Here is a 10414-nt window from a genome sequence, read left to right as displayed (position 1 = left end):
CTATTCTTTAGAGTGTAAGCATGTGAAGGTCCTTTGAGCTTTGAAGTCAATATTTGAGTGATGTAGATGTGAACAAGAAGAGTTCAATAATTAGAGCATGAATTTACTTTTCACCTTTCACAAAAGTTGTATTTTGGACTGTAGTAGATAGGTGAAAAGGTCTGACATGTTCTCTATTTATAGACTCATTAATGGCCTTTAGCACATGTGCAAAATGTGCTCTAACGGATCTATTTTTAACCCATCCGGTCGACCTGAAGATTGATCCGGTCGACCGAATCATAGTCGTTGGAGAAACTAGCCGTTGGAAGGCAGAAGTAACATCTGGTCGACTGGATCATCGTCCCACTTGATCCGGTCGACCGGATCATTTCTGGGAACGTACCAATGAGGCCATTGTTTCTCCCAGTCGATGCATACCCTATGATCCGGTCATCGGATCATAGACCGGATCCCAGTCAAGGCTTGATTCTGACAGTTTGACTGCGGGGATTGGTCCGGAACTTTCTCTAACCAATTCTAACATATTCTAAGGTCAGAGGGGGTTCAATTATAACCCCTTAAGGTCTCTAAATGATGCATAAGCTTTTTCATTTATATTATACAAATACAATTACAAGTATGTATGCAGTGTGTATCTAAGTATGTGCACACGAGCATCTTGATGAGAGTCTTGGTTTCTTTCCTCAAGAGATGTTCTTCAATCTTCAAAAGGTCTTTCAAAGTCTTCTTTTCTTGTAAAGCTTCGCAAGCCTTCGAGCTCTTGATCTTTAAGGTTTTGTCCTGAACATCTTTACTTTGTGCCTTCTAGTTCTTTGACTTATTACCCTGTTGACATATTGACACAAACGAGACCTTGACCAATATGTTTGTTATCATCAAAACACTTATGGAGGTAGGGTAGAATTTCCCAATAACCACCATTAGAAAGAATTGACAATTTTGCAGATGAGAGAAGCTGGTGAACCCAAGTGATCCAAACCTAATTGAAGCCAAAACTTTGAAGAACATGAAAATGAAAGTCCCTCTCCAAGGTATCATAAGCCTTTTGGATGTCTAACTTAAGCCCAATGCTTCCCCCATAAAATTCTCTTGGCAGAGTATTTGGCATGCTAATAGTGTTGAAAGTAACCTTTCCTTGTTGAAAAGCTCCCTGCTCTTCAGATATAAGAAAGGAGAGAAATGCTGATAGACAGGTAGCCATAATTTTTGGGATGATCTTGTAGAAGAAATTTCCCACACATATAGGTCTAAATTTGTCAAAAGTAAGAGCACCCATCAACCTTAGGAATCAGAGTGACAAAGTTATTGTTCATTCTTTCATTAGAATGCCCTCTTTGAAAAAATTACAGATAGCTTGACAGACATCCACTCCTAAAATCAGCTAGCAAGCCCTGTAAAAGGCACCAAAGAACTCATGCGGGGATTCCAGGCTTTGGGGCATTGTTTGGATCAAGATCGAACACAGAAACCTTGATCTCTTTAGGAGAAGGAAGAGTAATATTATCAGAGTCAGAAATAACTTTGGGAATGCAAGATAAAATATCCATACACGGAATGGTATTGGATTTCTGGTGTAGTCAAAGAAGGTTGCTGCCAGGGTCGAGATCTGGTTTAATGGAAAGTAAAGAAAAGGGCCACTCTTGGAGAGTTTTATGAAGAGGAAGGCTGCAAATGAAAAGGGAAATGGAAAAAAAGATTGTGATAAAGTTGTGATTGATGGTGGGTATGGTAAACATGAAGGTTGAAGTTGAAGAGAAGATAATAGAAATTTATAGATAATTTTGGTTGCGAGTATAATTATCATTTATCAAGGCGTCGCCAAGGCATTTTTTTTAGGGTTGGGCGGTTGGTCGCCTTTCATTAAGTCAATAAGGTGGGCGCCTTGGGACCCTGGGCGTCGCCTAGGGCGCCTTGGGATGCCTAACACCACGTTTGGTTGCATAAATCTGTGGGATGTAAATCTTTGGACACATGAATCTGATTTAAATAAATCGTTTATTTGGAAAAATGAATTTACCTTCGACAGATTTACAAATCTAGAGATTCAGCATTTTAAGCTAAAAAGTAAAATCTTGAGATTTCGCCTCAGGAGGTGAAATCCAAATCGATACAAAAATTTTAGGCTTGGGTATAAAATGTCATAAATCTTAATATTCATATAATCAGAAACCCTATCACGAGATCTTCAAGGCTTCTTCATCTTCACGAGAATGACAAAGAACTCGAGTTTCACGAGATCTTCCAGGCTTCTTTATCTTCGCGAGAACGACAAAAAGCTGGAGTTGCAATCAGGTACCTCCTTCTTCTTCTCTCTCTCTCGCGTGCGGATGCTCTCACTCTTTCTTAGTTTTACGCACTGCTCTCTCTCTCTCTCTCTCTCTCTCTCTCTCTCTCTCTCTCTCTCTCTTTTTCCGTCTCTCTATCTCTCTGCTCCACGTCTCTCTCTATCTCTTTGCTCTCTCTCTCTCTCTCTCTCTCTCTCTCTCTTCCAAGCTCTCACTTTGAAGATTTATTCGATTAAATAAAAAATGATAGAAAAAAAAAGAGTTGGATCTTCGTCCAGCAATTAAGGTTTTTAGGGGTTGTAATTTGGATTTGAGGTATCGAGGGTAAGATTTCCCAAAGCCTAACTTTAATTTCATTTTTTTGAAACCTTCTTGGAGTGTATTGTGAAATCCTAAATACATTTTAATAAAAGAGAAGGGGAAGACATAACGATCCCAACTGAAGTTTTGGAAAGAGATTCATGTTATTCTTTGGTATGAGAGTCTCAATATGGGGAAATGTACAACATTTGTAGCTGTTTCTAATATACGAGCACCTAGTCCTTTCTCTTAAACCTCTGTTTGTTCTTATTGTATTTGATTTTCATATTCCATGGAATCCTTTTTCTTGTTTTTTATTTTTAGTTGGAAAAATGACAGATATGGATGATTTATTAGTCATTTTCTAACATTCTTTGGAAGGTTAGAAAGTAATAAATCTGTCATACAAGAGTATTGTATTTGCAAATTGTTGATCCTAGGTTGACACTGAGAGGGGGGGTGAATCAGTGTTCATAAAAAATAATCCCTAAATTCCAACCCTGTGTTGACGTCGATGCAGAAGACTTCAAGTAAACCTGATTGGCCGGGGTAATCCCGTAATTACCAATTCCACAACACACATGCACGTCCACCTCGCAACCACTGTGTGGCCAGGTCTACCGGACAGTGCACCCCACTCTGTAGATCAAACACACTCCAATATATGCAATGGAAAGTAAAGTAGACAAGACACCAAATTTACGTGGTTCGGCCAAACTGCCTACGTTCACGGAGCAATACCCTTCCCAGGGTTTCGTATATTGCTCAATACGCTACTCAAATTTTTTACTGCAACAACAGCCCAGGAACTACAATCCCTGCTTCGATTTGTGTAACAACACAAACGAGGGCAACTACCCCAATCTCTGTACAAGGCCCCACTTGACAGAGTTACAATAATTAATTGCGAATAACATAACCAAATCCCCCATTACAATGACCAATATTAGCTTACAATCAAACTAGGTTTTTTTCAACTAAACATGCAACCTAAAAACTCACAATGGGGATTTACAATTGGAGATTACCTCTTGTAGAGTAATCCAAAAATCATGAAGCGTCTGACGCATAGAAATCGTGTCTATGTACGCTCCACTGCTCAAACCATCTTGAATACGGATGCATCGAGCATAAAAAAGTAATATCATCGACTTTCTGTGCTCAAATGATGCTGCAACTCCTTCCAATGGCTTTCTCTAAAAAAAAACCCAATTTAAAAACAAAACTTCATCCCATTTGGACATCGGATGGCCAAGATACGGCCTTCCAAAGTTGAATGCTCCAAAAATTGGTAACCAGTGGCAAATTCGTAAATAAAGAGATTCTTTGTGATAAACGGTGCACAAAAGGAAAAACGTGTTAGAAATTTTCACACTCTCTTCCTTCATAAGAAATGGGGGTGATGTCATGCCAACATCACACTTCACTACACATTAGTTATTTCCTTTATTTCCTCCCTTTTTCATTTTTCTTTCTTTTTCTTTTAATGAACCAAATCTAATGCAAGATACCGATTCGACGCTTGAGGAGATTCTGGAGTTTTAACAAAACAATGGAGAACGTCTGTCTATAGTATAACACTTAAAGATAAGCCAAAAATTTTGGCTAAGTATATAAACTTTTGCCTATTTCAGATTTGCTCTATTTTTATGCATCGACACAAAAATATCTGTAACTTTCTCTTTCAATATTCAAATGATGCGAGACCAATTGCATTGGAACTACGACTCGACGAAATTCATTTCTCATGAAGACCACTTCATCCAGAATTGCCATTAAGACTTCCAAAAATGACCTTCAATTCACTATCATTGTATGAACCTATGAAATCACAACTTTAACAGTATGAAACCTTCACCTGCTACTTTGCCCCTTTGCCAAACACTATATAAGGACTTAATATGCTGTTAAATGGTGTTCTTCAAGTGCAGGTACCCTTGTAACCCTACCAAATAACCAAAATACCCTTATAGCTGTGTAGGTGATTGTTTGACCATTTCAGCTCTTCAAAACCACCAATAGCTACTGCCACAACACCACTATGACCAAATACATTGCCAACAATGACAACAACATTCCACACTCTCCAATGGACTAACAATCTCCCCCTTTGGAATTGTTGGCAACTCACTGCACAAAGTCATCCTGACTGTGTGATGCACTTCTCTCCCCCTTTGACAACAAGTACGAAGGGTACCGACGTTCCCCCTGCACGGAAGCTCCCCCTACTCCCCCTGCACCTGTACCACTAGAAGAATCTACTATGGGAGTATCTATTGCATTTTTTCAATCCCATAGAGATAGGGAACTCCTCCTACACATGACATCACTAGATATTCAATCAACATGAATATCATTCCTCCACACACACTACAAAATAAAAAAATTAATAAAGGAACTAAACTGGTGATGTCCACGATGATTCCAATCACTACATACCTAAGACTCCACTGCTATTACCAGAGTCCACTTGGGGGCACTAATATGGCATTTTGTAAGCTCCCCCTCTCCATGTGCACCGGAGTGCACCTTAGTGCTTGAGAGATGTATTCACTCCTACACCCAGCTTGGGTGATGACTGAGTAGTGAGGAATGCTACTTGTACATCTGTGTTCTTCTCTTTCCATATACTCTTTTCAACTATCTTTGGCTTCTGTCTATATCGCTGCTCTGACTGGCTTTCAGTTGTCTTCTTACCATGTCTGCTCTGCCTCGACCAAGCTTTCTGCTATAGACTTCATTGTTGCCATGCCAACTAATGTACTGCTTTTCTGAAGTCTACCTCTGCCACCAATGAATTGTCATTTGCTACTAACTTGTTCTTTTCTCTCCAATCTTTGCTCTTTGTTGCCTTGATCTTCTTCTGTTGCATTTTCTCATTATGTTTCTCTTGTGCCTTGGGGGTTGGCTGCTCAAGGAAAGAAATGTGCTCAACATCTGTACTTCCCTTCTATACCCAAATCCTCTTCTTGACTGTTTGGGATTTCTGACTATGCTGCTTGTCTATCTTCTTGGGAGCTCTTCTGAACAGTTGTTTCTATCTTTGAAACTGAACAACTGGCAGTTTGGTTTTGTAAGTTCTATCCACATGTCCTAGCATCTGGCATTTGTAACATACAACAATCCTATAAAATCTTCGAGATCTATGGTCCCTGCCTATGATCCTCCTATGCCTCATAATGTATCTGCAATCTGACATCCTATGCTCATAAGCACCACAACTGTAACACCAACCAAGGAAGTGGGGAGTGAACCTGGATGTGGGTCTATGTCATACTGTAGGAGTCTGCCATCTTTGTCTCTGGTGTGAAGTTCTTTTAAATCCATTACAATTGGCTCTTCTATTATATCTGGATCTATCATATCTTTGAGCCTGGGGTTGTCTTATCTTTCTTTTTTGCTTCTTGGGTGAAGAAGCATAGGGTGTCTCATTTGGAGTGTTGCCATCCTGTGTTTGGGAGTAACTCAACTGTGCATGCAATAGACTTATCTCTTCTTGTGACTGTACCACCTGTGCTTGCAGTGTTACACACTCATCTTCAAGTTCACAATACTTTTCATCTTTCTGTGTAATTTGTCCTTCAAGCGCTTCCACTATGAACTTGAGTTCTTTGACTTCAGCTTTCAACCTCAAAATTACTTCACCTTGTTGCAGGTTATCTCTGTCAACTTTAGGCGGTGTGCTTCTCTTCCGTAGTTCTGACACAAGTTCTCTCATAACAGAATTTTCTTTTTCTAATTTTTTGCACTTTTGTTTTTATGAATTTTGATCATCTAACTAAGCCTGTAATTCAAGATTTTTCTGATTAAGGTCTTCAACTTGCTTGGTGATCTTCTTATTATTTTTTCTTTCATCTTTGAGGTCTTCCAATGCACTAAGTAATTCTACTTCCATGTCAACTACCGCTTCAAGCTCCTCCTCAGACTCTGAAGAACCATCTAAAATTTGATGCTCTAAACCATCAGGAACAATGAATGTAGGTTCATTAACCTCTGTATCTGATTGACGAACTGACCACATGTCTGATCTTCTGACAACTACCGTTGAAGTTGAATCATCACTCAACGCAGGTTTAGACTTCTTATTTTTTCTAGCCATCTGAAAGTCTCTCAGTTCATAATCCCAAAGTTGTTAAACATTTCTGACTGGGTAACCTTGCTCTGATACCAGTTGTTGATCCCAGGTTGATACTGAGAGGGAGGGGTGAATCAGTGTTCATAAAAAATAATCCCTAAATTCCAACCCTGTGTTGACGTCGATGCAGAAGACTTCAAGCAAACCTGATTGGCCGGGGCAATCCCGTAATTACCAATTCCACAACACACATGCACGTCCACCTCGCAACCACTGTGTGGCCAGGTCTACCGGACAGTGCACCCCACTCTGCAAATCAAACACACTCCAATATATGCAATGGAAAGTAAAGTAGGCAAGACACCAAATTTACGTGGTTCGGCCAAACTGCCTACGTCCACGGAGCAATATCATACCCAGGGTTTCGTATATTGCTCAATACGCTACTCAAATTTTTTACTACAACAACAACCTAGGAACTACAATTCCTGCTTCAGTTTGTGTAACAACACAAACGAGGGCAACTACCCCAATCTCTGTACAAGCCCCCACTTGACAGAGTTACAATAATTAATTACGAATAACATAACCAAATCCCCCAATACAATGACCAATATTAGCTTACAATCAAACTAGGTTTTTTTCAACTAAACACACAACCTAAAAACTCACAATGGGATTTACAATTGGGGATTACCTCTTGTAGAGTAATCCAACAATCATGAAACCTCGACGATAGAAATTGTGTCTATGTATGCTCCACAGCTCAAACCATCTTCAATACGGAGTCATCGAGCATAAAATAGTAATATCGTTGACTTTCTATTCTCAAACAATGCTGCAACTCCTTCCAATGACTTCCTCTCAAAAAAATACCCAATTTCAAAAAAAAACTTCATCCCATTTGGACATCGGATGGCCAAGATACGGCCTTCCAAAGTTGAATGCTCCAAAAATTGGTAACCAGTGGTAAATCCGTAAATAAAGAGATTCTTTGTGACAAATGGTGCACAAAAGGAAAAACGCGTCAGATATTTTCACACTCTCTTCCTTCGTAAGAAATGGGGGTGATGTCATGCCAACATCACACTTCACTACACATTAGTTATTTCCTTTATTTCCTCCTTTTTTTCATTTTTCTTTCTTTTTCTTTTAATGAACCAAATCTGATGTAAGATACCGATTCGACGCTCGAGGAGATTCTGAAGTTTTAACAAAACAATGGAAAACGTCTGTCTACAGTATAACACTTAAAGATAAGCCAAAAATTTTGGCTAAGTATATAAACTTTTGCCTATTCCAGATTTGCTCTGTTTTCGCGCATCGACACAAAAATATCTGTAACTTTCTCGTTCAATACTCAAATGATGCGAGACTAGTTGCGTTGGAACCATGACTCGACAAAATTCATTTCTAATGAAGACTACTTCATCAAGAATTGTCATTAAGACTTCCAAAAATGACCTTAAAGTCACTGTCATTGCATGAACCTATGAAATCACAACTTTAACAGTATGAAACCTTCACCTGCTGCTTCGCCCCTTTGTCAAACACTATATAAGGACTTAATATACAGTTAAATGGTGTTCTTCAAGTGTGGGTACCCTTGTAACCCTACCAAATGACCAAAATACCCTTATAGCTGTGTAGGTGACTGGTTGACCATTTCAGCTCTTCAAAACCATCAATAGCTACTACCACAACACCACTATGACCAAATACGTTGTCAACAATGACAACAGCATTCCATACACTCCAATGGACTAACACAAATGTTTGAAAACTGGTTGAAAATTTTGATGTATAGCTGGATTAGGATCTCCTTGAAATTATGTTGATGAATGTCTTAGGTTGACTTCATTTCCTTTTCAATGCCTCAAATATTCCTAAATTGTTAGTTCGAAAAGATGATTATGCCTTTTTCTCCTTTAATATTCATAATTGGTAGCTAATCATGTCCATTCCACGAACTTCTTGAAGATTCTATTTGTAGGTAGCAATGTGAATTCTCCTTGTATATTAGCTACAACACATACTTTTGTTGCTCCTGGTTTTCTCTCTAAATCAAATATTTTTGCATTTTGGTTAAAGCATAATGAGCTCGCCCAAACCAATCTAATTTTGCATTCAATTGGCCCATCAAATCCTACTTCATATAGAAAACCTAGGTGGTCCTGCTTCACCTTGTGAAATATGAACCGAGATTTCCAATTTAACCCACTTCACTTCTACCTTTAACTCGGTGCAAATTTTAAGATGGAAAGACTAAACAGATTGTATGACCGAAATGGATCATAAAGCTCCTTTTTTTCAATTTTAAATTGAAAAATCATAGTGAATGACATGCATTGATTTCCAAAATGTTTAGCCAATTTTTTTACAACTAAACTTTGTATAGCTACATTTTTGAGGGCCTTGTATGACATACAAATTTTTTTGGGGTTATCTTGTCCTTGTGACAAACTTTACTTATTAAAAAATAAATATAATCAAGTAGTAATAAGAAGATGTTGACTCATTTTGTCATTCCGAGGATGAAAAAGTGGCTGATGTCTTATCCGTAGAAAGTTTATGGGAATGCTAAATAGTTAGAGTTCTCTATATCCAATTGAAGAGTGAAAATACTAAAGTTTGTAGTTGTGCACCTTCAGAGTTTCATAATGAACTAAGAAGAGAAGGTTGTAGAAACATTAATGGGAAGCTGCTTGTTGAACAGGTATTTATTGTTCTATGGGATGAATTCTTCTACCACCTATCTAACCTCAAATGGAGGACAAAGAGTCAAGTGCAAAGTTATTGGTGAATGATCTCTCCAAAAGTCATTTATTTCAATGTATTCCCAAAGCATTTGGGATATTTGTGAAAGGAGTTGTGTATTAGTCATTCAATTGTTTGATTCTACACACAGAATAGTATAAAATAGTAGGAGCAATTAGGGTGATTATTTTAGTAGGAAAATCCTATTATGTTTAGAAGAGATCTTCATGGATAGGAAATCTGAATTGATCGGTTGAATGGAGGAAACAAGCTAGGTAGAGGTTGAATGATGAGCTCTGGTAGAATGATCATTGAGTGATTGGGTAGCCAAGATGAGATAAACTATTGGTAACATAAGTCCAAATGTCAAACCTGATGGGGAAATAAGGATTGATACAAATTTGAATGGACTCAAAAAACTTTTTGATGGAGGATTTATATTTGTACGAATGAAGTGGACAATAGAATGGGTGTTTCAGAAGTATGGCCACATAACAATGCTTGAACTGGTAACCAGATCTGACTATTAACTTTTCTCATTGATTCTTCTATACAACTCATGCATAAGAAAAATTATGGAAGAATCGAGCCAAACAAATGTATCGGGCCAAGTTCATGCACAGCTTGAAACCATTCCTTCGCTATATATATTGGATGCATTTTTAAAGATGAATCCTTAGCTCAAAATGGAAGAGCACCGAAATTTAGCCAAGGTATGATGGTTCGAGTCCATCAGATTCATACATTGTTCCATGTCGTGACAGATGATGACATTTTTTTTTTTTTTAATTTCTTTTTCCTTCTTAGAGTGGCTGCATTTCCCTTTTTATTTTAAAGGATAAAAGTCCATTTGAAGAGAGGTATGCAAATTAACACATTGTTTGGATGCAAGGTCCTGCACCATATCTAAGAGAGATTGAGTACTTGTTTGAGAAGTAGTACTTGCTGAATTCTACATTCTCTTCCAACAAAGTATATTTTGAAACTATGCACT

Source organism: Telopea speciosissima, chromosome 6 (genome assembly GCF_018873765.1).
Source record: "Telopea speciosissima isolate NSW1024214 ecotype Mountain lineage chromosome 6, Tspe_v1, whole genome shotgun sequence".
Classification (NCBI taxonomy): Eukaryota; Viridiplantae; Streptophyta; class Magnoliopsida; order Proteales; family Proteaceae; genus Telopea; species Telopea speciosissima.
Note: the sequence above shows the minus strand (reverse complement) of the source record.